The sequence below is a fragment of the Pleurodeles waltl genome, chromosome 4_2 (assembly GCF_031143425.1).
Source record: "Pleurodeles waltl isolate 20211129_DDA chromosome 4_2, aPleWal1.hap1.20221129, whole genome shotgun sequence".
NCBI lineage: Eukaryota > Metazoa > Chordata > Amphibia > Caudata > Salamandridae > Pleurodeles > Pleurodeles waltl.
The window spans coordinates 610,784,379-610,808,297 of record NC_090443.1 but is presented as its reverse complement, the minus strand read 5'-3'; the positions used below and the strand labels follow the sequence as shown (position 1 = coordinate 610,808,297).

General features: G+C 41.5%; 1 protein-coding gene across 1 annotated transcript in view; it reads right to left on the bottom strand.

Moving 5' to 3' along the window:
• SLC30A7 (solute carrier family 30 member 7) overlaps positions 1–23,919 on the bottom strand; it is a 156,563-nt gene that overhangs the window by 52,474 nt on the left and 80,170 nt on the right. The gene's annotated exons all lie outside the window — the stretch shown is intronic.

The following is a 23,919-nucleotide window of genomic DNA, read 5'->3' as shown; positions in this document are numbered from 1 at the left end:
ACCATTGAAAAAATGAAGAAAAAAAACAGTGGGTGAAGTGGGCTGATCCACTGCCCCTGTAGTATGCTATAGTGGGTGGAATAAAAATGTGAATGACATAGTAACTATCCAATGGAATAGGAGGGCTATTAGCAACGCCAGACCCAAAAATATGGAAAAACATAGGCACGGGCAGTTTACAGAACTGCTAAGGCTGCTGATGGTTTGGCAGTAGAGCTTATTTCCTTCTGCAAGAAGAACCAAACAATCAGTTTCTATCTCAAGCACCAGCCTCTACTCAACCAAAAATACAGCCACCAATCAAGCATCTCCTGGCAGCACAGCTAGCGCATCGCAAAGAGGTGCTTTCCCTTTGACAGAAAAGAATTTCAAGTATGGCCTAAATATCTTTTGATGAAGATGATATTTTAAGTACAAATAGTACATTAAAATATCAAAACTGTATAACCAGAACTCGCCCCACATGAGTATGTAATCAGTCACGTACATTACAGGCACAGCAATGGAAAGTAATAGCTACTCTGCACTAAATCTAATGCCTGCTCTTAGCCTACATAACAAGTAAGGATACCCTGAGTTGAGGGCATTTTTTAAATATTTTTTCTGCAGTAACAAAAAGCGCCCCTTATGATGGTCTACAACCCCCATGTAAGCCTTTTATTAACAAACAGGTATTTCACCTCGGACTCCAGGAACAAACAGAAGGCTTGGATACAATCTTTATTACAATAATTCGAAAAAGTATACATCTATAATTCCCAAATTCGGATCCCTCACAGCTTAACATCTCAATACATCGTTTTCTCCCCACTTTCTATTTCTCTCAGCCTGCATGCTTAGACTGCAAAGTCCAGCACTTATATAATCTGTTTTCTATTGCACAGCATCATACAGATGCCACACGGATGTCTACACAACAGGGTAATCTAATTTGGAAGTTACAAATAGCAACAACGTGTTTTCTAAATGCTATTTCTTGGTTACTATTTGTAAGCATCTATGGCCATTGAGGAGTTAATAATAAATGATTTCTCTAGGTAATCATCCCAAGGCTACTGTCACCAGAGATACCATTAACCACAGAACTCTGCCCAAACGCAAAATAGAAACAACCTTTCTGCTAAGAGGAGGCAAAGAAAGTAATATTTGGCATCCACTAGAGTATTTGCACATGACTAACCTCTTCAGGTTTCACCCTTATGATCAAAGCATTGTATAATCTCCTTCTACGATGGGTTTCAAGCAGTCAAGGTCTTCGTCCCAGTCTAATTTGGCCCTATTGTAAGCTTGTTAGGGGCCTGCAAGTTCAGTTTACTTTACTCATCAACTCAATGTCTCTTGTGAAATTTAACTATTGACTGGTGAGCATATAGTCTCTAATGATTCACTAGATCGGACTCAATTCAACACTGTGGAGGGTGGAATCATGCAAACACATTTGTTGTGTTCATAAGTGAGAGCCATCAGTGGATTTTTGTTCTTTATTGAAAATCTGGTTTATTGTTGTTTCACGAAGAGGCATAGAACGTTGTTTTGCATATATTTAAATATTAAGGAAGCTTAAAGAAAAAAATCCAAATGTGTCTTAAAAATGTAACTTCAAAGCCCAACAAATGTTTTGCAATCACAATTTCTATCGAACCATCACCCCTCATAGCTAAAACATCTGATTTTCAAATAACACCATCACTGACTTCCTCCTTAAAGCCACAGAGGAAAAGCCATACTAAATGGAACCCTCCTCAGCCTGCACAAACATACAACAAAGTAGGTCGGCAAGTGAAACAAAATAAGGAACCCACAAGAAGAGAGGGTGGAGGAAGATGATGTTCTATCTCACCATCCCAGTTATGCGAAAGGTTGAGCTTAAAAGCTGTTTTATGCATACTACTTTCAAAGGGTTTCTATACTGGATCAAGATCATGTCACACATATCTCGAAGAGCTTTCCCCACAACCTGTTAATAATTCAAATCTTCTAGCCAATCAGTATTTTTAGGCTTATACATAGATTTTCAAATTTATAAGAGCTTTTTCTTGGCCACAATCTAGGTCCTCACGATTAAGGGTTACTACCATGATGCACTACACAAAGGCACTAATTATAGTGCACAATTTCCAAAAGACGGCATAAGTGAACTGTCAAACATGAACTGCAACCTCTCAAGCACCTTGTTTCAACACAGTAACATGCTGCACAAACATGTACACTGGATAGAAACATCCTATCCTTTCCTGCTGAGGGAAGGAATCAAAGAGAAAAGGTAAGTAACGGTGCTTTCGGTTTTACCATAAAAATCATGTTCAACACAATCTAATCTTAGAAGAATATGGTGCAAATGAAGTGTACTGTGACTCATAAGCACAGCGCTGTTCTTTGATGAACATGGTGTATGAGCTAGAGCGACAGGCATCAAGACTCACAAGGACTGATGAAGGCAAGGCATGGTTAGTTACATGCTATATTTTCATACGGGTTTATCTGAAGGACTTACTTAGAAAACATGTCAGAGTAACAGTCACATAGAAGCTGAAAATATGGCCATAAAATAGAAGGTTTACATGGAAAATAATTCCAATGAATCAGGGCTCAACAATGGGGTCTACTTTTTGTCCAGCAATAAATAGTCATTTTCCTGCAGCTAGGTTTTCTATTTTCAAATAAATGATGACCACATATAGGCCTGCCAAAAGTGGGTGATTGTGTAGAGAGCAGGTGGGGAATACAAGCTGCGGGGAAGTAAGAAGGCTGCAGAAGAAGAGAACAGAGGTAGGTGGACCACTTTGAAGAGTGTGGAATACATTGTTTTAATGCCGAAAATTTGGAGGAAGCCTATAAATCAACTAGCATGAGTGCAGTTCCTTCTTTACAATCTGTTTGTGGCAAAATACCTGCAGATTAACACAAATACAGATCCACGTTTGAGACAAAGAACCAACACAGCATCGAACAACATTTTCAGATCTGTATTTGTAAGATGGAGCCTGGGGCTACATCCAGAAAGGCCCAGCTGGTAAATACATCCCATAGCTAAAATGCAGTGCCAGCCAGGCGTGGCAGCTGCTAACGTGCTGTGGCCCGCAAGGAAAATAAGACCCTCCCCCCTAGTTTGCTACAGAAAATGAAATCATAATTGGGATGCAATGGGCCCTCCCACACTCGTTGACACTAGTGCCTCTACTCCCACTGCACTAATTATATCAACACACACTCAGCTTTGTAGCTACTGAAAGACAAACGCATTTAGGAACCTTCAACTCTTGTTGACAATTACACTGAGCAGGGAAGTTGTCCCGACCAGAACACTGAACATCAAATGCTTGCCCAATGCTGCCCAGTAGTATAACCGAACATTAAATGGCGAAAGTCGCGAATACAGTACAGCACCTTAATCCAGCTTCTAGACTGCAAAAGAAAGATACCAAAAAGAACATATTGGATGCTACCTAGGTTCTTGATTTCTCATCAAAAGGCATGAGCAACGTCTAATATTTGCAATTCGGAATGAAGCTTCATATCCGAGTCAAGGTTGTGGCTTATGCATTTAGAATAGGTAAGACCACACATACATGCCTTCATTTTCTCCTGCTTTTACTCTTTTGTTGTGTTAGTTCTCCATTTTTTATATGTATGACTTTCCCATTCAATCACTCAGGGTCAGAGTGGGTTGGTGATGGTAGATATTTGAAGATACTGGGTCACTTGTGGTGCGGGCACCAGAAAGACTGAGAAAAACTAAACTGGTCAGTAAATATTTGAAGCTATTGTTTCAGTAGGTATGGCAGAATGGTTGAATGTTGTCACTTGGAAGGTCATGGGTATGAAAAGTAGGGACAAGCTATGGAACGTGGCACATGGAATACGGAGATAACATTTTGACATCATAAGCCTCCCAAATGCCATGGGCTTTTTCAATTATACAGTGACCTCCAAATCTGAGGATACAAGGACAGTGGCCATTGTGAATTTAAATGGCAAATAAGGGTGGTTAAATCAACAGCGGGCAATGGTGGCTGACTGTAGGGACCGCCAGCAGGCAATCTATTCTTAGCCTGTGTTGGATGTATCGTTTTAAGAAATACATTAATAACTTTTTTCTTGAATTGACCCTGGATCTAGCAGTATGACAGAACCATGGTTTATGTGTTGTAATATAACTATAAAATGAATGCCCATTTAGTCATGTCGAATCATCAGAGCACAATGTGGCAAAACTGATGTGATTCTATAGCTAATGAAGTCTTACTTCTTGGAGATACTTAGTGGGTTTCAAAATTCAAAAGGCAAATTGTTTACGTTTTTTTCAATACCCCATGAACAGTCCTCAGGCTCAATCTTCTTTTTTAACTCCAATTACATTCTAGTATGCTAGGCAGACATCTACTCTTCCTTTGTTTCTATCTATTGTCTTACTGTCCTGTTTACTTCAGGAAATTGGGGATATATAGGATCATTCAGGAATAGTTTATTTTGGGCTATATCATATGATAGAGATGTCTGTTTACTGACTGAAGTTGGGGGTCACACCTACCAATACTCCACTTCTGAACTCCTGGAAGCAGGAACGGCACTCCAGGAAGGATCCGTGAATTAAAAATGTATTCTTTGGCAGTGAAGTGAAGCGTCGATGTGTTTCAGCTGCGATAACCTATCCTTTTCTACCATAGCACAAATAAAGCAAAAATCCACATTTATCTTCAACAGTGAAGCAAGGACTCACTTGGTCAAATTTGCTGCTTTGCCAGCACCAACCTACTTACGGACAGTAGTTGGTCAATCATGCATGTACAGTCTTTTAAATGGTTCAATAAATAATATTTTAAAGCTGTATCGTCTGCCATTATAAAAATAAACTCATAAACATGAATGCAGTCACTTATTTTTAATAGAATTATCTGAGAGCAGTTCTAAGAAGGATAACGTATTAAAAAATGATATGTTTGGAGAATCTGACAGCTAACTAGTTTCGGGTGTTGCCTAACAGACCACGGAAGGAAACGTGTGTTAAAATGTTCTCAGCAGTCACATGGTAGAGATTTTGATGCAACATCGCTCCTGCAAAATGTAGTAGGTGAATAAGAACATGATCTCGCATTACAGCTGGTTGTCGAGCATTACACTGGTCATTAATTACCAGGGCCAGCTTTAGATCTGGTCACGCCCAGCGCCCTGACCACCTTCTCCACAGATTTCCCCACCGACACCCTCCCTTAAGGTTTCCCTCATCTTGCCATAGCACTTCTCTCACATCTGTTTCATTTGTTTTATAGCGCTACTCAAACCAATGAAGGGTGCCCAAGCACTTTGCATCACACAAACATACAGAGACAATGAATCATGCATGTGTAAATCACTGTAAAGGAAATGTTGCATAAGACAATGAGGACAACAAGGTGTAGGAGGCACATGTCATCCAAAAGGTAGATGTTATATTTTAAGAGAGCTTGATTAGAAGTGAAAACAAGCTTTGAAATGTAACAGTGGTGGGAGGTTGGTTTTATTAATAAGAATTCCTTTCCACCCAAACACATCGTCTTAAAAGAACCTCAGAATAGTAAAAGAAAGGAAAAAAACATAAGTTTCTAACATATGGCTTGCAGGCAGCTATCTGGTGCCAGGTCATAGTTCACTGTGTTGCATTAGTTAGGATTTTAAGTTAGTAACAAAAAGATGTGTGACAAAAGCAGCAATCCACTGAGCTATGTCAAATACAATTCTGTCATCTGCATGGTGCACATGTTTTGTAGCAAGCACTTTAACCCTATGTGCTACTTTACAATGAATCAAAACAGTGACTAGACAAGACTCAATCTTTCTCCAGCAGGTACGTTAATCACCAGAGAGATCTTGATGTTTTTATTATTGTCTGATTGTTGGTGGGTGCTCAATGAACTATGCATCAGGCGCTTTTAATCCTACACATCATTTCAAGATACAGAGCATACCACCCCCTCCCCGCGAGCTCGGTGCCAGGGGCAGCCCGTCCTGTTAAATACTGTCACCCCGAAGGAAGGTCATAAACTGCGGGTGAGGTCCTATGAGAGAGTTAGCATATAACGACTAATAGAGACCAAGGCAGAAGGGATACAATTATTTTAGAACACTACTCACAGAGGATACAATGTCCTAAATTAAAACGCGAGAACCAGAAGAGAAACACTAAAATGTTGAAGAAAACAAATTACAGACATGTTATACTATTCAGCGGAGCGCTGCACCATTCCACTGTTCTAATGAAAAATTATAGTTAGGGCCACTGGAATTATGTGGCAGGGGAGGATCAAGTTATGTGGCAGAGTTGACAAAACTATGCTGCAAAACAACGCAAATTCTACAGCGTCACCTGCACATTTTGAAACAGTATTACTTCACTATTTTGCCATGTGTGCATGTTAACAATGTATAGGGAAGAATTATATCTCATTAATATCAGGGTAACACCTAAAAATAGCAAACAGAAACTGAAAGGTCCCTGCACCACAAAAGGCCTGCCACTGTGCTGCAACACGTGTGGTAGTACTTTTAAAACGACTGCCGGAGTTATAATTGCCATTTTTGCCTCTGACACAACTGTCTTCAGAAGTGCGCCCACCATTCCAATATGTTAATATAAATAAAAGTCTAATATGTTAACTGCAGAACGTTCTATCTGTTATGATCGACGTTCACTATTCTCTTTCACAATAACAATTCCTGCAATATCAAAACTTTTCTAACCTATCGCCCTCATCCTCTCTTCCATAAATTATAATTTTCGTTCTGTTCAACCTCCCCTTGTTATCTCACAATATCTAGCCCCCTTCAACATACTTACTCACCCCTCTTAGTTCTACTCGCATAACTCACTCTAATAATTACACATAACTAACTAACTTAACATCCCACCACTGGAAAATGGAGGTCATTCTTCAGTTTCATTAGAGCATAGGGTAACCCAATATACAAGAAATCTAGAACAATAATTACTAACCGCTGGATTAACCACTAAATAGCGACCTACGTGCCATAAGGCACTTCAGCGTCTCGTCCTGGGTACTAAGCACTATATAAATGAAACTACACTACAATAAAATGTAATAATGCTATATGGAAACATATTGGAAAGGTGTATGCTGAAACAATTCTCAATGATTATTTGTAAGAGCAGTTTCAGATTTTTTTAAAGTCTGCGTTCACAGTCACAACTAAATTTAACTGGCAAACGTCGGTAGCAGCAAAACATAGTAATGTTATGTATTTATTTTTACATCACAACGAATGCGTCACAGTGTCACTCGGAAGAAGGAAAGGTTGGGGTCCTGGCAGCACAGATGCCATATATAATGCAAAGTGGTTAAATCAAAATTCAAATATTGAGTCAGAATATCTGAAAAGGGAAACCAACACCGCAGCTTTAAGTAGGACCAGATATCCACGCAGGGTAATATGGCACTTGTTGCAGGAAGTGCACATGGAAGAAATATAAACTCAAAATTCCTTATGTACTCCAGCCCCCACTACAGGGGCTTTCTGAAATTAAATTAAAATAGACATGGCTATTTCTCAATGGAAACAGAAACTTGCAAAAGCAAGGGAAACCTGTTTATTGAAGACAGGTTCCTCAGTATGGAAGAGGCCCAAAAAAAAAAATGCAAAAAGAGGTTAAGCAGTTTTTGCAATATGACCATGGTTTGTAGAGCAGTGTGGAATATGCAGGATGGCACCATGAAGCAACCCTCTACATCAATGTTAGACCTGTCAGCCTTAGGGTGGTCTTCCCCCAAACCTTTTTGCCTGATTGCCTCATATTTTTGCTGATTCTTTTAGTTAGCCGTAGGAGCACTTTACCACTGGCAACCAGTGCTAACGTGCATGCGCTTCTTCCTTAAAACATTGTTTGATTGATGTATCCACAATTGGCACATTTAATTTACCTGTAAGCCCCTAACACAGTGGACTATATGTGCCTTGGGCCTCTAAATTAAATGCTATTAGTGGGACTGCAGCACTGATTGTGCCACCCACTCAAGTAGCCCGTAAACATGTCTCAAGCCTGCCACTCCAGAGCCTGTGTGTGTTCTGCAGTTTACACTGTCATGTTGACTTGGCATTTAAAACCTCTTGCCAAACTTTCCTTTTATTACATTTACGTCGGCCCAAGGTAACCCATAGGGCAGGGTTCCATGTAACTAAAAGGTAGGGCATGTTATATTAAGTTTTACATGTCCTGGTACTGAAAAACTCCCAAATTCGTTTTTCACCACTATGAGGCCTACCCCTCTCATAGGTTAACATTAGGCTTTAATAAGCTGTAACTCCTAATTGAGAAGGAGTAGCTAAATCATGTTTAATGCCCACAGAATTGTAATGACATCCTCTTTAATGGCAAAGTCTGATTTATTATTACAGTTTTGAAAATGCCATTTTTAGATAGGTAGTTTGTTCCTCCTCTGATCACTGAGTGCCTGCAGCCTGTCTCCAATACACGTTTGGGGTGGGGTGACAGCTGGTTTCATGCATTTCTTCTAGACATCCTCACACAAATGAAGGATCTTGTGACTGAGTGGCCATCTGCATGCTGATGGGCCACCCTGGGCAGGACGGGAGGGAGGAGCTGGCACACCTGAATAGGCAGTGTCCTTCTCCCACACAGAGGAATGTTTAACCCCCTATAGTGATTCTGGAGCCAGGGCAGGAAGAAAGGACCTCTGTACACTTCAAAGACCCTATTTTGAAGTCACTCCTACTTCAAAGGCACAACTGGGTATAACTACTGGAGTTTTGACCCTACTAAATCATTACACCTCTGGACCTGTGGATACTCTGCCAGGAAGACAGACTGCTGTGTTGCTACAAGGACTGTTACTCTGATGAACTGCTGCTCTGGAAGAACTGTTTTTCTGCTGTGCTGTGCTGACCTGCCTCCTGCCCCCTCTGCTTGGGTGACAGGGACTGGACTTACATAATTTGAACTCAGAGTAACACCAATAGCTTGTCTGCTTGCCTCCTGTTCTGAAGTCTCAGGGATAGCAAAGACTTCCAGAAATTTTACAGCAGCACTTGGGCGCTTAACCAACCTTGAGTCCTCCCTGCCAAGTGGTGCCAATCTTGTCCTAGGCCCTTGAAAGTGGGTTTTCCTGTGCTGAACAAGCAGAGTTCATACATCGCTGTCGTCGTGCTGGTTAGAACTGATGGATCTCCCTTAGATGCCAATGCATTGCTGCTGTTCGAGGACATCGCATCACCAGCTAAGCAGCTTGATGACGACGCATCATTTTTAACACTGACTAACCCTCCACAGAAGGTACTTTTTCAGCAGGACAAGTTTGGTCTCTGCAGCTGGCCCACGCTCCATCGTGATCAGACTGAATGTTTGGATTTACCCCTATACCTAGTGTGATTAGAGGGTCCCCAGTTGGTGCTTTAAGTTTCTAAGCACTATATTTGCAGATATTCTTTAAAAAATCATATCTTGACTTCCACTTTTTGGATTTCTGTTGTCTGGTGCTGCACAAATACTTCACACATTGCCTCCTAAATTTTGTCTGCCTGCTCTGGTGCAAAGCTACCAGAGAGTAAGCATAGGTTAATGTATGGTGACTAACTTACCCTGACTAGGACAAAGGTCCCTATTTGAACAGGGTTCATACCTCTGCCAACTATGGACCCAATTAGAACAATCACGGACTCTGGCGGTCCCAGTGCCCCCAGACATGTCAGGCAGGGGAAGGCTATACACTGCAATAAGGAGTGAGACAGACCCAAAATGAAATTGGCAATCATGCAAAAGTGAGAAGCAGACTACGGCACAGAATTGCCACCTAAAGATTGGGATGTTGCAGTCTCTTAAATACATACAGTGGCTAGCAATACAAGATGTAGATTAATGTTTTTGCATATACTGCCTAGACTATGTGTAATGCAGTCATTGTCATGAATGCTGACCCCTAATTGACGTGATGTATTCCATCTCATATGGACCTGCCCAACACAGGTTCATTATTGGGGAGTGTTGGGCAGATATTGAGAGGGTACTGATGTATTTAGACTTAGAACCCGGCGTGCGCCTGTTGGGTATTGTACATTCACCATACAGCAAACCAATTAAGAAAAAATGTGTGCACTCGTCCTCTGTTACAGCTGGTAAAGTACAAAACAGCAAAAGACTGGCCATCTGATAAGTTGGTTAAAGGACAAGAAGAAAGGCCAACTGCTGAAGACATTCTGTCAAGTACGTACAGAACAGCCAATAAAGTACAGGATGAGGAGATACGCTTGAAAGACTACATTTGAGATTTGATCTGTCGATCACCATACATTATATAAGTGGACTACAGTTCAGGCAGCTCTTGGCATTATATGTGTTACAAATTATCTGTTTGTCTTCGTTTTAGTGGTACAGAAATTATGTATGAGACGTCCGATATGATGTATGCCTCTAATGACATAACACGTGCTATCACTACTGATGTTCTCTTGGAAGTGCCATTGTTTTTTATTTACCTTGTTTAAAAATAAAAAATAAATAATAAAGAAATAGATGGCAGGCTGAGTTGGGTGGCCAAGGGCTTTGATAGATGTTTTAGTAATGCTTCTATAACACGCTTGCCAGACTGACGTTACAGTGGCAAGCCAAATAACTTATAATATTCTTGTGGTATCCACTTTTAGTATATGCCTGGGACATGCAAGGATAAAACAATGTAAGCTTGACTCTGGGGGCCTTATTATGTCATATAAAGCTCCTCAACATGGACTCGAGTTCCTGAAAATATCTATTATTAACCTTGATTAGAACATTCAAGAACAAAAACAGCAGCAGAACTTACATCTTAACCACTGCCATATGTCCAATCAAAGTTGATGTTGAAAGAGACCATCTAGTGAGTAAACTGTGGATATTTCTGAACATAGCAATATAATTCAGTTGATAAAGCTGTGAAAAGTCACTAGTGGCATATATACCCACATACCCAACTGGGCCTTAAACCCTCGCCTGTTGATACAGAAAAGCCGGGAGGTCTTCAGCGGGGGCGTTAAACAATACTACTTCTGTCTTGATACAATTCACTTTATAGCCTGGCATAACTGAGTATTCTTCCAGTAACTCGAATGCCACATTGAGGTGTCAGGCTTAAGATACAGCACCATGTCATCAGTGAATAATTTTAGTTTTGGCATCCCTTCCAGTGGTGTGATCAACCCAGATGTATTGCGTAATTTAATCGCCAGAGGCTCAATGAAAAAAAAAAATAATGTAGGGGATAAAGGACATCCATGGTGGGTACCTCGGTTCATCGAAATCTCTCTTACCATACTAGACTTCACTATCACCTTAGCCTTTGTCCCTTGATACAGATATTTGAGTGTGACCACAAATTGCGAGGGCAAGCCAAATTGCAACAGGGAGGAAAATAGCATATCCCAATGGACCATGTCAAATGCCTGCTTGGCATCAACCATGACTGCCACTGCTGGCGTTTGGTTACACAATAAAAAAATAAAAAAAAAAAAAAATCAATGGGGTGGATCAATTAATTGGTATTCGAGGCTATCAATCAATTAGAGACAAAGCCAGTCTGAGTCTGATGTATCAGTACTTATGCTGCTAGCGACACTCGTGTTGTCCAGATTTTGGTCAGGAGCTTGCAGTCCACGTTAAGCAGACTAATTGGTCTATATGAGCTGACATTTAACATGGCTTCACCTTTCTTCACAAAGCTTACTATCAGAGATTCTTTGGAGGAGGAGGGTACCACCCCCTTCCCTTATATGGCTGAAAAATTCAGTCAGAAAAGGCATCAGTTGTGGAGCAAATACCTTGTAAATGTCTGAAGGAAAGCCGTTGGTGCCATTCGCTTTCGTACTGGGCATTTTCACTACAGCTTCCAGTACCTCAGAACCTGAGATTACCACCATCATGGTCCTAGTCAGTGTGTCAGGTAGCCGAACTGTGCCAAGCGGGCAGAGGTATTGTGCTATATGAGACTGAGGCACTTGATATGTGGTTTCGTATAGATTACTAAAATGACTGAGAAAGACCCAGGCTAGATTGCCTTTCCCCGAGACTGTTTTAAAAGTGAACGGATCCTGTATCTGCCTCACCAAAGATGTCTCCTGCTTGGCCCGTGTGGTCAACACAAGAAATGTACCTATCAGTTGCCCTTCCTCATAGATTTGCTGTTGAGGAGTTTTAGAACAATTAATTTCTTCTAGAATGTAAAAATCATGCAAGTTTTGTTTGGCCTGTTCCAGGTCTTTCACCTCAGGGCTCTGGACAGGTGGTTCCATGACACCCTTCGTTTTTAGTTCCAAAATAGACTGAAGCTCCTTGACGTGCCTGCTACGCTCCTTAAATTGCATGGCATTGCACGCTACAATACGACCTTGTGCGTTGGCTTTAAAAAAATTAAACAGTATTCCAATTGATTTCACAAAAATTCAGCTATAAGCATCCGTATTTCCTGTATCCACTCTTGATTGGACAGTAAGGCCCTATCGAGCTGCCACCCAGATCTTGTTTTGGGCTGGATATCCAATTCAGCTTACATTGACACCAACGAGTGATCAGAAAAAGCATTAGAACAGATGTCCGCACTCTTGAATCTAAGTGACTGGGATGCCAAAAAATGTTGATGCGAGATGCTGTTTTATAGCGCTGAGAGCAGCAAGTGTATTAAGCTCTGGCAGGACTCTTCAGCCGCCAAGGTTATACAACCCCAAAGTCCTGCTGAAGCACTGTCAACACCTGTTTAGTCTTGGGCTTCAACTGTCTTTTAGCCTTGTTAGAGGATCTAATGAAAGATCTTGGATAAAATTGAAGTCCCCCTTCCACTATCAATGAACCTACTGACCCTATTGCAGTTTGGTATTTAGCTGACAAGGAACAGGATTCATCGCTGATAGGGCCATAATAGTTTACCAAGTTGAGAGGGGTGTTGTTTACCAACAACTTGATCCAGAGCCACCTACCCCAGGGTCTCGAATCACATCCCTAACATCCCAGTTAATGCCTTTCCCTAGATAAGTAGCCATGTCAAAGACTGCTGCCACTGCAGAGGCAAAGTAAGTAGATGAACTGCTTGGGAACAAACATTTTAGAGTTACTGCTTTTCAGATACGTTTCTTGTAAGAAAACTACCTGTGGGGCTAGTGATGTTGGCCATCTCGTAAGACACCCATATTTTCGTTTATTGAGAATTCCATTGGCTAGTTTTCAGGCTAGTCATTGCTGACAAGACTATTAATAAGCTGCAGATATTATGACACACTACCACTATGCGATGCGCAGCTGGGATAATCATTTCAAAGAGCTACATTTTTTTCCTTTGTTACCTTCTTCCCCCATCCCATCTACCCCACTACCAGTGCCCCAACCTCACCTGCCCCTGACAACCTTTCCCCTCTCCCGAACCATAAGATCCTCCCTGCCCAGAGCCTCTTAGGAAGATACCCACCCTCACCCCCCAGTGCTGGCCCACCCTACTCCGCCCCCCTCACTCTTGTTGATGGCACACTGAATTGGCACAGAGGCAGGAAAAAGGAAGAGCTTCAGCTTTCAGATATATTCATTAATTGTGGGTGAATTTGATCCAGGAACGCCTTCGCCTATTCAACTGAATGAAAGATGTGTGCATGACCCTTGTAGATGACTTTTAGTTTGGACTGCTGCACGATGCTCACTGGTGAGCCAAGGGATTTAAAGTGATCGATCATGTTCCTTAGGTCTTTCTGGCATCGAGCCGTCATGATTGACATGTCAGAGAACACTATGTAAAAAAAAAATTGTCAGCTGTGTTATATACTCTCACTTTAATAGCTCTAGACAATATCCATTCTTTTATTCTGAAGTCGCTATAATTGACTAAGATAGTTTCCGTATGCTGGAAGTTTGGATTTTGGGTAGGGGGAACTCGATGTGCCTGCATAATGGTGAGATCCTAATCTTTAGAAGACATATCCGGGCAGACATACCTACCGATCAGCTCTGTCACTACTGCCGTGACTGTGGTCCCATTCTCACGCCCTTCTGGAATGCCAATAAAACGCAGGTTGGTCCGCCGTGATCGATTTTCCAGATCATCAAGTTTCCCCTGTAGATCCCCGTATCCAGACTAATTTTGGTTTTAAAGTCTTCTACGTCTGAGACTCTTTGTTCTACATCAGAATCCCTACAATTCAGGAGCTGCAAGTTGGCACGGAGCTACCTGAGCTGCTCGTTGGTTTTCTTGTTGGCTTCCTCCTGCGGATCTCGCTCAGTATCTACTGCACAAGAATCTCAATGGAGGATGTAGTTCCTGATAATTAAATCACATTTTGCTCCATATGTCCCATGTGCTCCATATGCTACAAAGTATATATTGGGGGGATGGGGGCTGATGCAAAGGCACCATTATCTCTCCATCCTTGTTCTGTGCTGGGGCGAGGCACCAGCGGCCTGTCTCTTGTTATCCACATCGGTGGCAATGTCTAGACTCACTAGAGATTGATTTGGTTGGATTAGCTGAGCCTGGGCCTCCTTCGTATTTAAGCTGCTTACACCAAATATAAGATAGGCTGATGCTGTCCTCAATGTTGCCATCCCAACCACAGGTTTAATACTTAGACCATCTGGTGTGGGCTTCTGCTTGACAACTGCTCTGGTCTGATGCAGGCCGGGAGACCCTCCTGCTGGTTTCTGTCCAGCTGCTGAAGCTGATGCCTCAGGCTCCCTATTTCGTGTGGTTGCGAGTAATGGCAACATTTCTGTTGGAGGACTGCTGCTGATTGCTGGCAATACCCCTTTCAGAATTAGTAGAGGCGCAGGTGAGGGCGTTTTATTATCTACCGGGCTTCCTGGGCTTCTAGTGCTCATGGGACACAAGATTGTTTTTGAGCCTTTGGTGTTGCTAGACTCAAGCAATTTAGAGGGTTTAGAAGTCTTGCTACCCACGCGTGCTCGCAATGAAATGTCCTGTGAAAGTCTCTTCATCCCTGCTCGTCGTTCTGCTAGTTAAGCTCTTTGCAAATGACTGGAGGTCTCCATTAATCTTTCCAGGGAGCTGAATGTAGACTACTACAGCCACCAGGGTTTTCCTTGTTGCAAGTCTACACAGGGATAGCTGTTGCTGGACTCTGCTTAGGCGTAATGATGCTGCACGGGAAGCCACAAGATGCATCGACGACTACGAGGACCGCTTCTGCAGCCTTGTCTGTGCATCTCAGCTAAACTATGCGCCTGTTGGACCCACCAAGTTGCCCTAAATTGATGTATATTTGCCAGTGTATATATAGTTTTATGGAGCAGTTATTGCCAGTCTTTAGATTTAGCAGCTAATAGAGCAGAAAATAGTGCCACTAATAGCCCTGCACATTGTACTTTTATCATCAAAAGTTCAATCAATACAATGCAGAAAATCAGGAGGCGCAGCAGGAAAAGATAAGGAGAGAAGAAGAGCTTTCTGCCACGCAGCCACCTCTAGGCACTCCTTTCAAACAAAATCCTTTTGCGCCTATTTTCTGGTTGCAAAGTCAAACATGCCCTCACTAAGAACCAGTGTGAACTCTATCCCACACAACATTGCTGCTCAAACGCACGACTGCCTCACACAAACAGCTCCGGGCAGGGGGTGCAGAGCTCCAACAATACCTTAAAGAGTCAATTTCCACTAGGCTAAGAGGCTCAGGGCTCTAGTATGCTGTGTGGTCTGTGAAAGAAGGGGAGCCCGCAGCCAATGGATCTTGGATGTGCGCCCCTCCCCACCCCCGCCGGCATTGTTCCTTACAGCTGCCCTGCTCTATTCTGCAGCTTCAAGGCGGGGGTGCTAGAGTATAACACCTGCGGCGCTTCTGAAATTAATGATAAGGCTGCATGCTTTCTGGGCTGTGGATACCACAGAGGCTTCAGTTGCGGCCCGATTTTCCCCGCATCACTGCAGGTCAGAGAAACCAGCAGTACTGATCACAGCTCGGTCACTCAGCAGCATCCGCCACCATGTTGGCACGCCTTCCGCCTCCCAATTTCCGCCTTAGACAGGAAGCATGGCAGTAAGTCCCATGACCTCACCCTGAGCCAGGAAAGCAAACAAATTCTCAGCAACAAGGACATGATCTCTTCTGCCTGAACTGTCTTTCAGAAAAAGTGTTCAAAAGCTGGACAATGACAGCTAATGATGGCAAAACCCTCATCCTCCTGTAGGCACTATACAGTTTTGAGCTGCGGTGCAACATTTATGAGCCCACCGATACAGTGCAGAACACAAGAACGAAACTCAATAATAAGCTTTCATTTAACATTGCCCCTTCCTTACATACAGGCCATTATTTTCATGGCCTTTGTTGTGTCTAAACCTCTATCCTTTTGTCTCTCGTGCCTCTGCAGACAACTATGAATGTCTCCAGAATAAGGCAAACAAGTTTAGCTCCCAACATAAGGCCTCACAACCATAAATGCACAGTTCTTAAAAAACTAAATTGGATATTGATTATTTGACACATCAAGTTCAACACAATTACTCTGGCCTACAATACATTCATGCTACTATCTTTCTTATCACAGCACCTAGGAATCTGACACCGTAGGATGCACTTCTCTTCCCCGTTCATCCATAATGGAAACAATGTGCCTTTGGCTACAACTCAAGCAGCCTTTCTTTGAACTTCTGTCTCCCTCAGCTCCATTCTGAAAAAGAGACAAATCCTGCACTCTCTTCAGATTTAAAAGTAAAACATGCAGCTTTATATACACCCATCCCCTTCCTTCTCCACCCCTAACTGCTCTCCTGCTTCCTTCCTCCTTTCTCCTCCCCTCTCTGAAGAGATATAATGTTTGTAAGAGTGCACTTGTATTCACCAATTGTATGCGCTTGGTTGTGCAGCATGCCACTGCCACAAAAATGTAAAGTCTGCATTATAAACCACCTCCTCTGGTCAGAAACTCCAGAAAACTCCGTATCTGGCACTTGGTAAAAACACATGGGGATGACCCGATCACAAAGGAACTACTCTGAACTGGGAATGGCTTTGACTACCATGAATGTAAAAAATCTTCTATCTCTACTTTAGAGGCGTTTGGAAGGAACCACCTATTAATTCCAATTTGGCATCCCAAACCTGAATGAAAGAAGTTTAGATCTGAGCATCTTCACCTGGGGCTCAGGGGAACTCACTTTCTCCAAAAATAAAAACTGAACCAGACATCCTTTCTTTCAGAAAATAGATAAAAAGACATCTACTTCATTTTGACCAAAACTGATCTCCAACTCAAGATCTGATGACTTTCCCTTTTTTCTGACAATTTCAACAGTTCAAGATTGTGAACTGTCACCTTTCTAATGATGGATGTATTTGAATTTATAAAATGTCCTTTTCCTATTGTTATGTGTCAAGTGTGCTAATGTCTTCTAGAAGCTGCAGCACTATAACAATTGTTAAATAAAAAGAGGAGTGGGCACATGGAGTACTGTGGAGACCCTCTGGAGCCAACATTGAGAGCGATAGGGAGGGTTGTACAAGTGGACTTACACTGAAGGTCACTGACAAACTCATATTTCATTTTTTTACTTGTTTTGTTATACTAGGTTTGATTTATAAACAAACTTGTGCTATTCAATGCTAACATATTCAATAAATAATTTAAGGAGCTTTAGCTCTGCCTCTTTCAGCCATTGCGTTGTATGGCTCAGGACCCTTCAGCCATCTGCTTGGACAATGTCAATTACATCTTGGCTAAGCCTTCACATGTGTTTTAGTCTCACCCTCTGTTGGTTGGCTCTTTAAATGCATTCGTCCACCTCCTTTGAATGCATGAGAGACTATTTTACAACTAAAAAGTACAGTCTCATCACATGTATGATTCTCACACATGAATTACATACATAAAACAATCATGTTTAATTGTTTTGCACTGCAGCAGGCACGTTTTACTACTTTTGTCAGTACTCAAGTGTGAGTGTCAAACTTTTTGGTTGGACATGCCAATGGTTGCTCCCAGCAAATGAAGCACTACTGAGTCTTGGTTATAAAATGGCAGTAAAATGGTAGCATAAACAAACAAATGCACATTAGGGAAATCCTATGCAATATATAATGTGAATTTGGATTAAGCCCCACATAGGGGAGTAGAAAAGTCAAAACAAAGCTTCGGGCCTGGAGATGAGGGAATTGTGCTTATGCATGCAGAGGCTGATGTGAGGCTGGGACAGCATTCAATGTCTCGCTAACGGTCACCTGTTTAATTTTCTACGAACTGATTAAATGTTACATGGAAGAAGAAAGCCTTCGTACTCTCTTTAGAATATTTGCCGGTCAGAACTGGGAGTGAAATTAGCTACCCAGAAAATCTTTCCAGAAAGGGGGTTATCCAACCATACCAATGAACAGTGAGGAGGAAAGACAAACAGTATCATCTGGGAAAAGCTAAAGCTTTTAGACAGCAAGGACAGCAGTGGTATTTAAAGCAGCATTAGGCAGTGACCAGTAAAGGAAGATTTGTTTAAAAAAAAAAAAAAGCTATTTGCAGGTTAAACTAGTAATCCGCAATGAGAGCTTGGATATGGGCTAAACAATAAGGTACTCATTGGGAGATTTTTTGTGACAAATAACTATCAATTTTTCAGGTCTGAGTCTTCAAACATTCAGGGTTTCATTTTTGAAGGCATTTCAGGTTGTCCTCCAGCATGACGCTGTGTACTTCAAAGATGGGTGTAGTTAAAGACAGCACGGTGCGTAGCTGCCTGAATGTTTCTAGCCAGAACATTTCAAGGCTTTCATGAGCCTCTAAATATCTTTACCCATTAGGCAGGAAAATTGTTTTGTGAGTGTCAGAGCTGTAGGACTTTTATATAAGATCTACCTGTCCAATAGAAAGAATGCTTCAGTAATCTTTTCTGTATACAAATCTTCTTGTCTTGTCCCATTTACTGCCATGCAGTGACATAACAGATAGTGGCACCCTATTTCCGATAATGCTACAATAAATAACCCCAGATTATATTTGCAGTCCACTGCCTAGGCTTGCAAGTGAGGTTTAATTAAACCAATCCCAGTCTTATCTTCTCCACTTGAGCACACTGTGTAAATTCTTGGGCAAATCACTCCATCCTATTGCGACTCGGTTCTCTTGTTTGTCATAACTGTGAGTATGCACAAAGAGCGAGATCAATGACGGTTTTCAATTTGGAGCTAAGTGAACTCTGCAAGGTCGGAGCCAAAGGTTTGTAAGCCAGAAGCTGAAACCTATTTACACACGTAAGCTTGGGTTACACGTGGTGCAAAGGTTGTTTTTGTGCTGTTAAAAGGATTTCTGCACATGAAGATTCTTTTGTGTGCAAGTCAACTCAAAGGTGATGGAAGGAGATAGAAAGGGAAGTTCCTGGCAGGAATGCCCTCAGAGTTTGTGCACATTTACAAACTTGCATATCTGACGGTATTCACCAACTTCTCTCCAGCTTACTTCCACCCGGGAAAACATTGGAAATGTACTCATGACAAAGATGGAAGTGTCTATCCTCTGGAAAAAAAAATAAGGTGGGGTTGCAGGGAAAGGAGACTTAACAAGTGAATCTGCACTTGTTCTGTAGCTTTGTACATTAGCAAGTGTAATTGCTCCTGAGAAATTAAAATTACCTAAAGTTTCCTATAAGTAAACTATCCAGGCCTGCTTCTGTAAACTCTTGTAAATTCCTGAAAGTCGTAAATCTTTACCAGATCAATGTCAGAGAACTGTGGGTGCACTTTTGTGAGTTTAAGAATGCAGCCCACAATTATCTTTTATATGTTGCCCATAAAATAGCTTTTTCTGGTTTTACACTCATTTTCCATTAGTATTATTTTGTAATAATGGCATGCATCAAACATTGTTATATAATGCCTTAGAGAACTGGTTTTAAAGTTACACCCTTAAAAATGCACGCTAGTTCAGCAAAAATGCCTGTTTTCCACAGTTTTTTTTTAACCCAAATACAATTAATATTTGGATACATTTAATTTTGAAACTATCACAAATCCTGCTTCTTTTTTCTGCATGCATGTGAACATAATTAAAGAGTTTTTTGGGAGCATCATAAAAAGTCAGAAATTGTAAAAGTTTGAAAAACATGAATACATGTCGTTAATAATGCAATCTGAGCTTACAGCTTGATGCATTTCCTTAGGGCACTCTCCGTAATCATAACAGCTTTGCATTTTTGGACCATGCATAAAATTCAGAACTTTTTCCTAAAGTGGATGTATATCTTGCTTGAACAGCAATGTTTTTCGATAATCATACTGCACATTGTAAACTGGCAGCCAAATGTGTGTGCTGCAGGGGGTTAGGTCTACTTGTCCAGTGGACAAAATAAGTATAACTTGTCCTTGACTCCAAAGAATATGTTCTGGCCATTTTGCATCAGTAATTCTAAACTCCTGAAGCTGGACATTAACAGAAGATTCGAGATATAGTAGGTCTTTGCTGCAAATCCTAACCTGGATATGAGCCAAAGAGAAGGAGAGTGGGGGTAGTGGGAACTCTGCCCTTCTACCCGAAAAATGTCTAAGCAACTCCCTGGTCCCACTACACCTCTTCCCTCTTGCTTTGATGTCCACTCCACCCAGATAATCCAAGCCAAAACACCCTGACATAAGAGGCTTTATCCTTTTCGGTGCAATTCCAAAATCTTGGACAGGGCCAATAATCAACCCAAATTTTTAAAGGAGGTTGTAAATCTCATCCCGAGAATTATCAATTGATTACCTTAACAGATGTTGAAGCCAAATACTATGCTGGGCTACTACTGGAGCATCTTCGCAGGTGGGCAACCGAGAACAGCATTATTCCCCCCAATCAGACAGGCTTTGCAAAGGGCCCCGGAACAGCCACAAATATACTAACTCTCTCCGTTATCATTGACAAATGCAAACAAAAGAACCAACCTCTGTATCCGTGCTTTGTAGATTTCAAATCAGCTTTTGATTTGGTACAACAATGTCTTCTGTGGGAAAAATTAGCCTCCTAGGGAATACCGTAGAATCTGCTAAAAGCTATTCAGCAGTTATACACAGATACATGGATTAGAGTTAAGATAGGAGACGGATCTTTCCTTTCGAAGGAAATTGAGACAAAACAATGTCTGAAGCAGGACTGTGTGCTGGCACCGTTTCTTTTTAATCTTTTTCTGTCAGATCTGACCATAAAGCTAAATAAGGTAAATGCGCACTCTCCTAAGGTCGGTGACATGCTTATTTCCAATTTGCTATACGCCGACGATGTAGTACTTCTGAGTCAAACTAAAGTAGGACTACAATGGCTTATCGTCAAGTTATCGGAATATGCTGACCAAAAAGGAATGGAAATCAATCAGAAAAAAACCAAAGTGATGGAAATTAGTAATAAAATCTCCACCGATATAAAATGGTACACACAAAAGGGTGAATTGGAACAAGTAAATCAATATAGATACCTGGGCGTACTATTTGATGAACAGGGGTCCTTTCTCCCTCAGAGGCAGGAACTATATAGAAAAGGAAATGTTCTACTGCTTGCCTTTCGCAACCTGAGAAAGGTGCTACATGGCCCTAGCTACCATCCCTTGCTGCAAGTCGTCGCAGCTAAACTAAATTCAACTCTAGGATACGGCAGTGAAGCACTGTGTGGACAAGATGCAATCACCCTAAATAGAATCACAGGAAAAGTACTAAGGTCTCTATTCCAGTTACCAGGGTACACCACCCAAGCACAAGTTAGGCTGGAGTTTGGATATTTAAACCAGTGCCTAGCTAGGCAATCCGTTACATCAAAACCTGGAAACATTTACAGTCAACAAAAGGAAATCAGCTTTCCCAGGCACTTTGGAAGGAGATAAGCTCAAATCCTAAAGCCAAGTCAAGACCGTATTTAGATCAGGCCCTAGAAGTTTTGGAAGTATGGGAATTATGGGACTCAAATGTCCCCTACTACGTGTTCAAAATAATCTTAAACCGAACAGTGAAGAAACGATTGGTTGTTATGGATAAGAGCTTACTAGCTACCAGATCGCACCCTTGGATGGTAATAAATGAGTACAAACTCCTGAAATATCAGCCTTATCTGGAGGCTGGGTGGTCAAAAGCAGACAAGGATTCTTTCATCAGACATCGCTTTGGCATTATTCCTGGTGATGCCCATCGACCCCCATGGGAATGCAAATAACAATTCCTCAGTGTAGGCTGTGCGGATGTGGGCTGGAAGATATAATTCACCTGATCTGTATCTGTAACAACCTACGAAATGAACGAAAGCTTCTATTAAAGGCAGCATTCAACCAAAGGGGATACTGTCCAGTAGACAAGTGGTGATTGCCTGCTTTAAACCTTCTGACTTTGTCTTGAATGCAAAATTTACAAAGTTTTTACTGTTTATATAAAAAAAAACTACTACTAGTTTAAAATCAGTAAAAATATAACATAGGTACATGCTGGCTCATGGGCTGGTATAGTAAATACGAAAATATTTTTTAGCACCTACCTTTTAAAAATTACTTTCATAGCGTACTCGGATCACATCTATAAAGACCAGGGTACTGTTAAATGATGTATTTTATAACAAAATTGTCAGACAATAATATGCTCGCCTCTATATAGGAGGTCATTATCAGCAACAAACATTAAACAAAGTTATCTTTCCCATGTAATATACACTAGGAAAGTTACGGTTAGAGATGCTGGACTGTACATAAAGACAAAAAGTAAATGTTTTAGACTGGAATGGGCAGTTTCTTAAAAATGTATGTACCTTAAAATGTATGTATGATGCACTGGTTTTTATTAATTACGCATTTAAATAAATTACAATTACAATTATCCTTTTCGGTGTGTGTCAAGGGCTTTTGTGGATAAAACTCTATTGTCAAATTTACACAAAATAAAAATGTCTCGAAGAGCCATATAGCCACAGCAACCAAACAGCTCAGGAGACCTTGACAGGTAGGATGGCATACACTCCAAAAGCCCTTACCCCATCTTGCTTTAAGGCACCCAGGCCTGCAGAGGTCCCTAAAGCTGGAAACCATCACATGATCTGACTATGGCTAAAACACAGTCCCATAACCTCAGTGTGGGTCCAGCTCTCTGCCCATGGATCTCTCACCCATGGGATCCCGAGACAAGATCAGGTGTCTCTCTATCCTTGGTTGGTTGAACTGCTGCAACAGCTGGCCTGACCAAACACAGGTAGCGCTCCAGTTCTGAAGCGAACAATGAGCTTACTGATGTGTTGTCCCCTAAATGGAAATGCTGGAGCAGAGAAGGCCCAAGCAATTCTCACTATCATCTCAGAAACACATGTCAATTCATATTGTGTAATGGGAATGAAGGTCCCTCCTATTTGTGATTATAGCCTTTCTCATAACCTACTGTTAAGACTGTACTACTGGCTGATCACAGCCAGTGTGAAGAGATATTTAGTGTGATACAGGATTAAATAGAGGGGAGCCAAACTCATATAGGTCCTTATGCACAAAGTGCAAGCGCGTGCATTGGATTCAGGTCGAACACAGAACTGATTTCAGTTTGCAATGCATTTCTGAAATGTTTGAATTTTCCTAACCCAGTATGATATCTACATTCTTGAGCAGTAGCTGTTATGCTGTGTATTGTTGCTTTTACAGACGTCTCAGGGCGGTCAAGGAAGACGCTGTCTGTGTGCGGCATTTTGAGCTGCTGTGGCTGTTTCCTTGCATCTTTGGGCAGTCAAGATACGTGCAGTCTGTGTGCAGCGTTCTAACTGTCGCCATTAGAGCCTGATGGAAGCAGGCACGGTCAACACTTGCGGTTTGTCATGCCTTGCTCTTCAGCTTTTTTTCTGCCTCATTGCATCTAGCAGTTCAGAAAGTTTATGATTAGCTACCGGAAATAATTCAGTAATTAAAAGTTTTTCCTACTATTTCATTTATATGTGCTCACCAATGACACGTAGTGGGGAATTCTGCACCCTTGCTTTTGTTT